This window comes from Cantharellus anzutake, assembly GCF_015039405.1.
Source record: "Cantharellus anzutake strain C23 chromosome Unknown EI90scaffold_7, whole genome shotgun sequence".
Classification (NCBI taxonomy): Eukaryota; Fungi; Basidiomycota; class Agaricomycetes; order Cantharellales; family Hydnaceae; genus Cantharellus; species Cantharellus anzutake.
The window spans coordinates 619,482-634,216 of record NW_024066957.1 but is presented as its reverse complement, the minus strand read 5'-3'; positions in this window follow the sequence as shown (position 1 = coordinate 634,216).

Here is a 14,735-nt window from a genome sequence, read left to right as displayed (position 1 = left end):
TCCCCGTCACCGACTCAGTCATTTTCCTCTTCTTTTTCTCCTCTTCTTCAGCAGCGAGACGAGCTGCCACTAGTTGCTCTGCCTTGCAGTGAGCCTCTTCTGCACATCGCAATTCCTCCACATGATCAGCCTCAACCTGGCACCGTCTGTGTTGTTCCTGGCATTTCTGGAGCATGAGCTCCTGTTCATCGCCAGAGTCATACTGGAGGTCTTCAATGCTCCAGGCAGAGAGGTCTATCACATGAGCTTTAGGGGGCATCTTGGGATGTGACAGCAAAGCTAAGTCCTTTGATCAGGATGGGCCTACAAGTCATTCCCTATTACTCTTGTTTCTTGATGGCCATCCTGTTCCCATGTTCTTTGTTTGTTTTTATCCTTCTTAAAGCCACCCACAATCTCCGTGAGATCTGGCAACTTATTCCTATTCATTCCGTTATACTTAAATACCAGTTGTACACTACCTCGTACTTTAGTTCAAAAATCAACTAGGGTTACCCCCTGTGCTTCCTGTCTGACTCAGTCGCACCCTCTGCACTCTGAAATATCGGGGCCACATCAAGTACAAGGTGCAACGCTCACGGATGAGTCGTTGAAGCCAAAACCCTGCTTCGCCATGATTGTCATCCCTGCCCTTAATGGGCTGTTACACCGAGGCAGCCAACCCTAACGGTTGCCAATGGCGAACCATGGTAAAGTTTCCCACACCCTGACAGCGGGTGCAGGTGCATGGGGGTGGGTGCTGGTGCTGGTGCAGGTGGGGGATGGTTGCGGGCCTGGCTCTCCACAATGGCTTGGAGCTAGGGCTCCTAGCAGATCGGATCGGTCCGGATCCGGATCAGAATCTGTGGATTTTTAGAGGTTTGAAACAAAAACCATATCCGGCAGTTAGAAATCTGCGGATATGCGGATCAACCGCGGATTATAGATAATATTTCCAAAATTATATTTTGTTAGAATGGCCCTGATGAGAGCTTTCTAACAATACCAAATATGTCCATATTGGTGGAGAACTGACAGAGATATGGGGAAAATGGCACAAAAGATGGGTGTCAGATGCCAAATTTGGAAATAACAGGCCTGGGTGGTTAGATAGGACTTGAAAAAATTGGGAGAAAATATGGAAACATAAGAGGGGTATCTAGAAAAGTGGGATATATTTAATCCATGGATAATCCGCCTATCTGCAGACTAGAAACCGTGGATATTATCCTCTCAAAAGCCACAGTAGAGATCCGTGAATTTCCGGATGCGGTTGCGGATATCTGCAGATCATCCGATCCACTAGGAGCCCTACTTGGAGCTCTTGGAAGCGGGCCAGCAGCTCATCATACTGCTCTTCTGACACCATGGCTGGAGGCAGGGGAGATGGGGGAGGTGGGGGAGATGAGGTTGAAACCTTCTTCTGGATGCATCTGGGGTGGAGGGGGCCCAGATGTAGCACCTGGCAGAGGGACCCTCTGTCATGACCATGCATTCTGACCCAGATGCCGACCCTTATTCTGTTTCCTTTTGTTTCATTTGTCACCTGACCCATTCAGTTTCTTACTATATATATATGTATATTACATTCTTATAACTTTAGTCTGAATATCGACATGGTTTGTCCCCCTAACAAGGCAGCCCCAAGCCACTTTGAAATGTGGGCAATGAGACAGTAGGTGGGCACAGCGCTCTCTTGGAGTCGCTGAGGCTGAAGCCCAACCCCAGAGCCTTGTCCCTGCCAGTCATCCCCATTTGCTGACCCGTACCTAACACCCTCTTGGGGTGTGAAGCAGGCATGTGTGCTGGCGGGCCCAATGCGGGACAGCAGTCCCTGGCCACTTAGACTGAAGTGGAAAAGGTGAATTGTTATTAAAAGGGAGACTACACTACTTACCTGAAGTGGAAAAGGTGAGAGGAAGGTTACTTCTTCGGTTCCCACTTCAGGTACATTTATGTACATGCGGCTTGAGTCACATGACAGGTGCCACGTCATCCTCGGAGACAGCCGCAGCCATCCAGGTGTCCCCACAGGGGATCCCAAGGGCATCCTGTCAGGGCACAAGCCCTGGGCCCCCATTACATGTAGTCCCATTGTAGATTAGTGTCACGTTGTTGCAGGGATAAACCCTTGCACTACAAAACAGTGCTCTTTCATTCTTTCATGTACATACATTGGCAAGTGTAGTTGGGGTAGTCCTGTGACTGCACAGCCACAACTATACAGCCACAACACCTACTACACCGTACTCTAGGACCTTCTTTTAGTGACAGTCAGTGAGGCCAGGAGACTACTGTCCCCCCTGTGAGCCTGTGTGATGTTGGGATAAATTCCCTGTTACAACATGACAGGCAATGGGTTGAAACCTATCACTTATCACCCTGTAATACCCACACCTTTGTGACACTTACAGCCTGGTGACCTGAGCGAGCCCCACAGACCTCACACATCCGCTGCAGGTGCATGTGCTGGACACAGCAGGGAGCTGTCTGGGGTGTCTGGGCTGGACAGGTCAATAGTACATTGATGCAAGGGAAAGTGGTCCATGTGTCAGGGCCTGGCCTCGGACTCAGAGGCTCCCTGACCTCAACCCCCATCTTGTCAGGGCACACCTGCCTCACCCAGCTCCACCCAGCTCCACCTGGCTCCACTCCACCCACTGCCCCCTTCTCCCCCTTCCAATTTCCTCCTCCCTCTACTTCCCCCTCTTTCTATTCCCCCCTCTGTATCATTCTCTATTCTTTCTATTTCTATTTACATGGACAACTTTCCTTCAATCAATGTACTATTGACCTGCCTACGACCCACACATGATGCACCCAGCCCCAGATGCTCCAGATGACCCCTGGGTTGTCAGGGCACACCCGCCTGACCCGGCTCCACCCAGGCCCACCCAGGCCCACCTCACCCACTCCCCCGCTACCCATCCTTCTCCCTCCTCCTTCCTCCCTCTTCCCCTCCTTCTCTTTCTTCCCTTTTCTCTCTTTCCTCTTTCTCCTTTATTTCATTCTCCCTTTCTGTTTATTCTTTCTATTTACACGGACCACCTTCCCTTGTATCATTGTACTGTTAACCCGTCCGGCTCAGACACCCCAGATGACTTCCTGCTATGCATGCCTGCAGCGGACGCCCTCGGGATCCCCTGTGGGGACACCCAGATGGCTGTGGCTCTCTCCGTGGATGACATGGCACCCGTCATGTGACCCAAGCCGCATGTACATAAATGTACCTGAAGTGGGAACTGAAGAAGTAACCTTCTTCTCACATTTTCCACTTCAGTCTAAGTGGCCAGGGACTACAGTCCCAGATCAGGCCCATCAGCACACATGCCCACTTCGCTCCCTGAGAGGGTCCCTCTGCTGGGTGTTACATCTGGGCCCCCTCCACCCCAGACGCGTTGCAAGTGGGAAAAGGAAAGGCAAGACCACAGTCAAGGGTCGTGTTGCCACTCTTCCAGCTGCTCCCTCACCAAAGGGAAAGAAGAAGGGGGGTGGAAAGGGCACCTAGGGTTTGGGACTCACTGTGACCCTGGTCCTGACTAACTCAGCCTAAAAATCTCAACACACTAGGTGGACCTCCCTGGAAGACAAGCTAGCAGTACTGCCTGCAAAGCACTGTCCCCAAGACTACAAGCACTCAGACACCACCCCAGGCACATGGACTGTCAGGGCACAGCCCTTGACCCCACTCACCCTCAGACACCCTCACCCTTCTCCTAACCACCCGCTCTCCACATTTCCCCATTCCCCTTATCCTTCCCCCCACTGTTTCACATAATGACGCGCGCGCGCGAACCCGTGGGAACGTTCTGGGCAAGCGACTCGCCCAGAAATGTACAGCCACAACCGTGGGAACATTCTGGGTGAGCAGCTCGCCCAGAACTTTCCCATGGGTCACACCCGTTATGGAAAGTCGGCAGCAAGCGGGAACTGTATAGTTCCTAGGGTCCTTTTGTGTCGGCCTCACAGGGGGCTGAGAAGCTTACCCTTCTTCTCAGCTCATTCCCTGTGAAGGCTGAGGCCAGTCCCCTCAGCGACTTCAAGGAGTTAGCACCTGGGGAGAGTACCCCAGCTTCCACACCCGGCCTCGCCCTCCGGCCACTCCCAGCTGGGGCCCGGATCCTGACATGGACCCAGTACTTAGCGGAGCAGAGGGGAGAATCTTTTTATCATACTAGATACATTTTGTATATAAACCCAAGTTATACTGAGCTAATGTCCGAGCAATCCGACGGTGTTAGGGATGGATAGAAACGGACAGAACAACATAGAACAAAGGAAACAACAGAAAACATAGGAATGGCCACACAATCGATAAACTCCGACGATCTCCACAACGGCTGCACCAAATCTTCCGATCTTGGACTCGTTCTACTCGTCTTGATGGTAGCTTTCCAGCAATACCAATTGCATCCGAATCGGAGAAGTACTGGGGGAGTTATGGTGAAAATACTGTGAAGGCGGCCCAGTAACATGTCCGGGTGGGCCGTAACCTGGTCTGAAAAATTATCAAAAAAATACAACAATGATAGGGGAGGTTCATCGAGCTTTGGGGGACTGGGGTACTGTGTGTCAGGCGCTAGGTAATGTCTGTAGGCCATGATATAGCGGTGTCGGGGTACTACCGGCTTTTCCCTCCTTCAGCATCCCTGACATGGGTGCACCCAGCATGTGTGCCTGCAGCGGATCCCTTCAGGATCCCCCACAAAGATACCCAGGTGGCTGGGGCTGTGCATGGGGACGACGTGGCAACTCCCATGTGACCCAAGTGCCATGTATATAAACATACCTGGGGTGGGAACCAGAGAAGCAGTCTTCTTCTCACCATTCCCACTTCAGGGACATTTGCCTGCGCCGGACCCATTGCCATACACGCCCGCTTCATACCCCACCGGGCCCTCAGCACCGGGCGATATACCTGGACGCTCTCAACCCTGGACCAGTCCCTGACACATCTGACCTGTCCTCACACTATGCAGGGCATGAGATGAGAAGAAGGGTAAAGGTCTCATCTCCCTGCATGGTTGCTATATAAAGGAATGGGTCACATGCCCACAACTATACAGCTCCTAGAGTTGTGTAGTGTGACCCGGAGGGAACATCCAGGTGGCAGTGCCCAGTAAGCATGGGAACATTCTGGGCAAGCTGCTCGCTCAGAAAGTTCCCACGCTATCCTGTGTGCACATGTACAACAACACACAAAGGCAACAACAAGGTGTCAGGGCACACCTGCCTGACCCAGCTCCACCCAGCCCCACCTGACCCGGTACCTTGCTGTCCACCCTTCTGTCAGGGACCGACCCGGGGTTGAGAGCACCCGGATGTGTCGCCCGGCACTGCGGTGAAGGAGAGAACGAAGGAAGGTCAGTTGGGAGGTTCAAACGAGACCACCACCAAGCTGTTCCCTGGTTCTTTAGTTAGGATGGGGAAGTGTACTAGTAATATTTGTTGTAATTATAGTACCAATCCGAGTGTTTTGGCTAATTCTATTTTATGGGTTAGTCTAAAAGTTTCTGAGAATTGACTTACAGATAAACCGAGCCCTGTGGAGCTGTTCCTCTATTGTAATTTCTCAATTTGTCAGGGTGTAATTCTGTGTAGAGTTGTTTAATTTTGATTTTAACTTGAATTAAATCCTTTACTTGGTGAAGTTTCAAAGATTCTACTCAGTTAATGGATTTAGATTGCATCTGAAGTGTCCCTTGAGTTTGTTTTATTTTTGTCTTATTTTATTGCTTGTTTTAACAGTAGCAAAATAACTGTTTTGTGTTTACACTTTGAATTCTGGAGTGTTAACCAGCTCTCCTGTTGAAATATTTACTTAATATTTCTCTCCCTAATTGCTGCCTTTTACTACAGTGGCAATCTTAACTGTATATCACTTTTTCATGCTGGAGTGACAACCAGAAATGCTTGAGAAAAATAATACTCTATTTTCTTACTTCTCTGAGGGGGGCGAAAGGTCGCAGAAAGGGTCTCCCTTTTATACTCCTTGGGTCACCTTCCTTTTTCATGCTCTACCTCATATTTACAGGATTTATTTACAGTGTATTTTCCTCAAATTGAATAAAAAATGAAAATTTCACACTATAGTTCTACTGCACTCTGCTGCGCTGAACTGCAGCTCTACTGCAGTCAGACTGCACCTAGAATCCTTATTGTCCTTCCTCACCTAAGCTATTTTAATAGTTAATTAGAACTTGACTGTGCTGCATTTGTCACAGTTTTCTATTTCAAATTCCTCATATTTACCATTAAGTTCACTATGATGCAGTCATTCTGAATTCAAACTTTGCATTACTATGCATATGGCTGTGCTGAGACCTTCAGCTGATTTATTCTATTTTTATCCAGTAACATTTAGTTGAAATGAGACTTGAAATGATAAATGAGTGAATTATTCAGGTTTAGAACCGAAAGAAAAAGTTGCTAGTAGTCAAGAATTGTTCAAACGAATGTATTATAGCTCTCCACTTCATTGGTATATTGTTCCCTCAAATTCCCACCATGGTCTGTCATAGTTTAGTGGTTTTCATGGATTTCATCCATCTCCCCTTTGTATTATCACATCCTAGTCCTCCATATGTATTGTTCATTGTTATAGTAGGTCGTCCTCGAAGATATCATATTTTTATGTATTTTATTTGGGCTCTGGACCTCTTGAAGCTGTCTTCCCGCGCATTTTCAGGTTTCTAACTTCATGTCCTTGTATCTCATTCATTTCTGGATGGTTTTTCACGTTCTCGGTATCATAAATTTTCATTTATTCCCACCTTTCCAATGGTACTAAAGTTGTGTTCTGTTTCTTGGTATTCGTCGAGTTAGCAAAAGCTTGCACGCACATTCGGTAATCACATGCATCATTCCCATAGTCGTTCGTATGTGGGCGCCGTTTCTGTTTAATTGTTCAGGATTTATGATATGCTTGGGTGTTTATATCCTTCATATGGGCTTCCGTGATTTATTTCAGATTTTTCCCTCATGATCTAAGGTTGTTTTGTACTTTCCATGCTTTGTTTTGACCTGGGTCTTCCTTATTTGGATGGAAATTGGTCTTCGCAATCTGCCGAAGTGCAGATCTCGGTTCCGATGGCCGGTTCCCTTCGCATTGCCACCCTCATGTGTCTTTAAACATGATGTGGATTTCTATATTCCCATCATTGGTATAACTTCACAATGGCTGGACCATTTGGGCTGAAACTTTGCATAACTATAGTTTCCTATTTATCATAATTTCCGTGTAAATTTCGTTGTATGTTTTAAATATGGATTCTTCATGAACATCACCTTTTCCCTGAGCTCAGACTTTTGATGTCGCTCTTCCCATTATTGGATATCTCATTGATACATGATCCTTTTATTATAAAAATTTGGGTAGATTGAGATTAAATCCCTTCCTTTCTAATGGGCTATCAATCTTGTCTCGGTCATTACTGCTTGTTCTTCACGCTTGCCTTTTAAACGTTGTCCTCGTTTTCTGAGAGCTTTGGTCATATCTCCGTCGTTTATGGGTAGTTTTCCCTGTAATCACTTTCATTGGGTTCGTTTGGGAAACATCTACATTTCCTATTATAAACACGACTTTGAATTTTGCATTAGTTCCTAAGGAATCCTTGTTCCGTGGTACTTCCATCCTTGGCTGCGTGTGTGGACGTGGGAAAGTAGTTTCCATGGAGGTTCTCTGGTTGTTTTTATAGTCAAATCTTCCTTGATTGTCCTAATTCCTTGTTTAATATTTGCTATAAATTCCCCCAAAAATTCCGTCTTGTTGATGCTAAGCTTGAAGTATTTTTGCTAATTTTCTTTCTTCCAATTTATCATATGCAGTCGTAATAATTCGTAAAAATTCGTTAAAATTCAGGTTCTTCTATTTTGTCATATCTACTTGTTGTATGGGGTTTTGTGATTTATCTGGCATATTTCCATAATGGGTTTCCATAGTGTGACCGTTATTTCTCCTACAGCGGGCCCAGTAGGGTGTAGCATGGGTGCACGTACTATGGGCCCAGCATAAAAGGGTGTCCCTGGCCACTTAGACTAAAGTGGGAAGTGTGTCACTATTATTAACAGGGGGAATGTAAGCTACTTGCCTAAAGTGGGAAGTGTGAGAAGAAGGTTACTTCCCAGTTCCCACTTAGGCTGTGCTTATGTACATGCAGTTGAAGGTCACATGGGGGGCGCCACATCATCTACACACACAGCTGTATCCACCCAGGTATCTCCATAAGAGATCCCAGGAGCATCCGGTGTGTAGGGCATCACCTGGTGTGTCCAGGTTCGGGCGTGTTGCACAGCCAGGTTAATGGTACATCGATGCAAGGAAAGTTGTCCGTGTAGTAGAAGAAAGGAAAGAAGAAAGAAGAAGAGAAAAGGAGGGAGGAGGGAGGAGAGAAGGGAGGAAGAAGGGCAGGGGCACTGGGTGAGGGTAGTGGGATTGGGTGGGGCCAGACTGGGTGGAGTGGGGTCAGGTGGGTGTGCCCTGACACCTTCCTCACCTCTTCCCTCTTTTCCTTTCTCTCTCCTCATCCCTGTTTCCTCACTTTCTTCCTATTTTACTTCCTCTTTATTCTCTCTTTATTTCACACGGGCGACCTTTCTTTATACCAATGTACCATTGACCCATTTGCAGCATGCCCACAACACACCTGGTCTGGGCACCCCAGGCAACTTCCCACTGTGCCCAGCATGCGTGCTCGCACCGGATGCCCTCAGGATCTCCCACAGAGACACCCAGGTGGTTACAGCTGTGTGCAAGGGTGATGTGGCATCTGTCATGTGACCCAAGCTGCATGTACATAAAGATACCTGAAGTGGGAAACGAAGAAGTAGCCTTCTTCTCACCTTTCCACTTCAGTCTAAGTGGCCAGGGACCATTGTCCTGCATCGGGCCTGTCAGTATGCACACTGTTGTGGGGACAACTCCATGTACCGCAAAACTCGGATTCTTCGGAATTTGGCCACCAACATACACCACATACCCTTTGACACTCCTGATGATCATTCTATCACTATCCAACACTCCATAAGCTCATTCCTTATTTTTCCCTATTTTCCCCATCATTCCCGACAACCCCAAGCAAAACCCCCATGCCCAACCACGCCGCCAATTTCACCCCCTCTCCAGATCTCCATACCCACACACACAACCCAGCCGTTTTTCCACCCGATAGTAATGCTCTACCTTCCTTCTTCACCCCAGAGCATTTCCCCGAATGGCAATCCCATGCCCGGATGGTTCAGCATGGAGTAGAGTCTCATGTGGTCTTGACAGCACCTGTCAATGGCCACATCTCAAGAACTACTGCACCAAATGGGACGAATAGGGGCTCGTTGGAAAGATGGAGACGAGGAGGTTGCTGACGGGAGGATAGGCGGGCGCTGTGGCGAAGTGTTGCGGAGTTAACCTTCACAATTTCCATTTCGGACCCGTTATCACATATTCCCCATTCATTCATTTTTCTTTTATTGTTTCTTTGTTCCCAATTGGATATTCATCATTTATGGTTGCCTAACGGCCCGTTTACATTCCCCCATGCCATTCATTCCATTTAAAACATATATAAACTAGATAACAGCTTGTACATAACAAGTTAGTACTGCATAGACCTGTGAAGGGATAAGCAGAAGTTACATCCAAGTGGCAAAGATGCCATCCACGACCCTAACACCCCCTCTGAGTTAGTTGATAACGTCTAAGACCCCTCTCATCATAATACTCAGCCTTGATGTCCAAGAGAGACGTAGGTGAGTGTTTGTTTGAGGTTTTTGCAGACTCATTAGCACCCACAGACCAAAACCCAGCCCCACGAACCACACCCACACACACTACCACCCTCCCCCTCTTCTCTGTCTCGAGTCTAGGTGATAGACCCATTACAACACCCGATCTGCCCCCCACCAGGCTCTCAGCCCCGGACGCTACACCTGGGCCTCCTTGACCCCAGACGAGTCCCTGACACAAGGCAACAATCAAAGAACAAAGGGAGTGAAGTAGGTGGGGAGTCTGGGGCACCCTAAGGCAGGGTGCTGAACCCTGACACCATGTAAATAGAAGGAATAAACAGGAAGAGAATGATGAGTGAAATAAAGAGAAGAGAAGAAAGAGGGAGGAAGGAGGAAGGAGAAGGATGGGTAGCGGGGCAATGGGTGAGGTGTGGCTGGGTGGACCTGGGTCAGGCAGGTGTGCCCTGACACGTAGGTAATATATTGAATTGAGGGGTGGTGACCATCAGGGGAGTCAGAGGTGGTTTGTCAGGGCACACCCACCCGACCCAGCTCCACCCGCCCTTACCTGGTATCCCACCTATCTCTATTTCCCCACCCTCCATCACTGTCCTCCATTCCTCATTGTCAGGGATGCGTCTGGGGTAGAGAATGCCCAGGTGAGATGCCCGACACTAGAAGCCTTGTGGGGTGTGGTGTGGTGTAGGCGGGCACAGCTGGTACCATGCAAACAAGCCGATTATCGTGATTCTACCACCCACGTCAAGTACCCCACTCCAAAAACACATTTACCACTGTTCCAGATACCCCTTCCACGTTTCCCGTATTTTTTCCGATTTTTTCAAACCATTCCTGACCACACACAACCATCAGTTTCCAAATTGGGCAACTGTCACCCGCATATTCCGCCGCTTCCTCTGTATCTTCATCAATTCTCCACCGATCCGGACGAATTTGGTATTGTTGGAAAGCCCTTGTCAACACGAGTCGAACGATGTTACGAGTGACGCACTTGGTTCAGCGGTTGTTTCGATCGCCATGGTTCTTTATTTCCTTAACAATGTTAATATTTCTTTGATATTACTTTTTTCTTACTTGTTCCTTGTGGATCTGTTGCCATCCTAAACCCGTCGGATCATTCGGATTTCCACACATACTTTTTTCATATTTATAGTTACCCTCTTTCCTGTATTTACAAGAAGGACTCCCCCAAACAGAGAGAGGTGCTCCCCAACGAACATGAAGTTTTAGCAGACATTACCAGTGCCCAGAGTGGTGAATACGAAGCCAAAGAGGCTCAGGATATAGTGCAGGGACAGAGTTCCCTTTAGTTTGATTATCAGTGAGTTTTTTTTTATTTTTATCACATCGCACCCAGACCATTTCTCCCCCCCCTCCTCATCATCCGAACCTCCCCTGAGCACTCCCAACTCTGTGGCCCCCTCTCTTTCTTGTTAGGGTGGTAGATCCCTTGCCCCCTTACAGCGGGCATGCATACTGGCAGGCCCAGCTCAGGAGGCAGTCCCTGGCCACTTAGACTGAAGTGGAAAAGGGTGAGAAGAAGGCTACTTCTTCGGTTCCCACTTCAGGTATGTTTATATACATGCGGCTTGGGTCACATGATGGGTGCCACGTCATCCTCGCATACAGCCGTAGTCACCTGGGTGTCCCTGTGGGGGATCCTGAGGGCATCTGCTGTGAACATGCGAGTTGGACATAGCAGGGAGTCACCCGAAGTGCCCAGGCCGGGCATGTCATAAGCACACTGCAGGTGGGTCAATGGTACATTGATACAGAGAAAGGTTGTCCGTGTAGAATAAAGAGAAAATAAAGAGAAAGTGAAATAAATGAAGAGGAAGTGAAATGGGGAGAGAAAGAAAGAGGAAGGGGGGAGGAGGTAGGAGAGGACTGGGTGGCAGGGTACCAGGTGAAGTGGGGCCAGGTCAGGCGGGTGTGCCCTGACACTCATCCTTCTTTCCTTTTATTCTCTATTCTATTTCTATCTACATGGACGACCTTTCTCCATTCTATGTATCATTAACCCACCCGCAATGTGCACATGACACACCCAGCCCCAGATGACCTGGACAGCTTCACAGTGCAACCCAGCATGTGCACGTGCAGCACACACCCTCAGGATCCCCCATGGGGACACCCAGGTGACTGCAGCTGTATGCAGGGTGACATGGAAACCTCATGTGACCCAAGTTGCATGTACATAAATGTACCTGGAGTGGGAACCGAAGAAGTGTCAGGGCACACCTGCCTGACCCAGCTCCACCCAGGCCCACCTCACCCACTCCCCCATTACCCATCCTTCTCCCTCCTCCTCCCCCCCTCTTCTCCTTCTTCTCTTTCCCCCCTTTTCTCTCTTTCCTCTTTCTCTTTTATTTCATTCTCCCTTTCTGTTTATTCTTTCTATTTACACAGACCACTTTCCTTTGTATCATTGTACTGTTAACCCACCCAGCTCAGACACCCCAGATGGCTTCCCGCTCTGCCTAGCACATGTGCCTGCAGCGGACGCTCTTGGGATCCCCTGCAGGGACACCCAGATGGCTGCAGCTCTCTCCGAGGATGACGTGGCACCTGTCATGTGACCCAAGCCGCATGTACATAAATGTACCTGAAGTGGGAACTGAAGAAGTAACCTTCTTCTCACATTCTCCACTTCAGTCTAAGTGGCCAGGGACTGCAGTCCCACATCGGCCCATCAGCATGCATGCCCACTTTGCTCCCTGAGAGGGTCCTTCTGCCAGGCGTTACATCTGGGCCCCCTCCACCCTGGACACATCCCTGACAAGAAGTAACCTTCTTCTCACCATTCCCACTTCAGTCTAAGTGGCCAGGGACCATCGTCTGCATCAGGCCCATCAGTATGCATGCCTGCTCCACACCCCGCAAGGGCTCCAGCACCAGGCATCACATCTGGGCCCCCGATCCCGGACCCATCCCTGACATGGTTACAGAATCCCGAGGCTCCGAGGTTAGTGACAAAGGAGTGGAGGTAATCTGGAAGGACTGGAGGTAGTGGAGGGTGATGGCTGTGGATGGATATGACAGTGAGAATTGAACATCCGCCACTCAAAAAAACTGCATAGTCTCAGCTAACACTGTACCACTTATGTGTCAGGGCATACACCCTGACCTAGCCCACACCCGCATCCACACCCACACTCACACCTGTGCCTGCACCCACACCTGGCTGTTGCACTTCCTGCACGTGCCCTGTGCCGGATGCTCCATGTGGCCAGATGCCCCGGGCCCCGGGTCTCGGGTCTCATGTGACTTCCGGATATCTCCAGAAGTTTTCGATCTATTGTGGCCACTGTGGGAAGATGAGAAGTTAACTTCCTTCTCATCTCTGACCCACAGTAGTAGGATTGTGCCCCGGACAGGGCCGGCTAGACTTGAGGCTGTGGGCCATAGGGGAGGGTCATGGGGACCCGGGAGTTGTCCCCTGACATTATGCCACTGGGCACAAACAAGTGACTAGTAACCAAGTAATATATAAACTGTCAAACTTCATGCACACCTGGATATTGACTTCACAACCTTGGATGTGCTCCCTTAGTCTCCATGGGTTGGTTTGGGTGCAATGACCACATGCGTAAATACTAAAAATTCCCGCTAATCTGTAGTGGGTCTTGTAAATTTTTCAACCCTGATTGAATGCATTTGATGACAAGGTCCCCTATTATTGCCAATTCTACATAACCCAGGGTCCTCCCAACTCATTAATTTAAATTTAATGGAGGAACGAGATTAACTTCAAATCAAGAGGCTTCAACATCCTGTCAGGGCCGTCGCCACACTATTCTTGTCGCATTCACTCACACACAAGTCAATTTCACTTATACCACCCCACTCTTACAACATATGCTGTTGTGTCCAGAGGGTGTGGTGTCAATGTCTCCCTCCAGCGTTATGCTTCAGGTCTGTTATAAATGTCATCACAGTCTCAAACATGGTCACATTCCAAAAACTGCACTGGCTAACAATTTATACTTTGGCCCAACATCATCACAGCTTGCAGATTTCATTGAGGAGGTGCTGATTGTGAGAAGACGTGCCAAAAGTTGGATTGTCCATTTACACAATGATTCCTTGTCCCACAAACATTCCATCAATCCTCCTAATACTTCTATCAATCCCACTGCTCAGTGGGCTTTGAAAGGTCATGTGATTGTGTTCCCTGCTAAACCGGAAGCTCTGTCTCCATTTTTACCACCTGCACTCAAAGAGGTCATTACTCCCCTTTGTGTTGTATTTGTTGGTCATGTCACCCTGAAGGGTCAGTTGAGGTTCTGACCTTAGTTGTGACTCCTGCTATCCTCAAGCTGTCAGAAATTAGGCAGTATAGAGCTTTATTTCAACAGGGGAGGAGAAGAGTGAAAACCTGTTTCACCCTTCCCTGCAATTTATATACATTGTTTACATCGAGAAATAAAGAGTAATAAACAATGAATAAAGAAAGCGTGCACAGCACACATTACCACACATCCATTCCCTACACACCCCCACCAAAGAGTGGCTATTAAAGAATGCGTGGCCATTAATAGTGAGACAGGAAAAAGTACGGCTGGCACTGGAATGGCTAATACACAACAACCCTCTGTACATGGATGTAACACTCCATGAAGAACACCTCAACAGTCTGCCTGCTAAGTGGAATGAGTAGCAGGTACTTGCTGTGCCAGGCGGCATCCACCAGTTATTATACTGTACCCAGACCAATTACCGGTCACACATCACATGCACCTTCTGGTCCGGCTGTAAGTGGGCTGTTGTCACACATCACACCGACATTCCGGCCGAATGATCCTTGTCACACCAATTTTTTTTTGGCACCTAAGTGGCTGTGTGAAATCGGATTAAATTCAATGAAAACAAAAGCCATCTGCAAGGAAGTAGTTTTTTTGGTGTAAAATGTATCAACACAAAAATTTGCCAGTTGGACATTTCCAGTGCCACTGTGGCTGGTGTCACACCAACCTTGCCACCTCTTCTGGTTGCTTGTCACACATCACAAG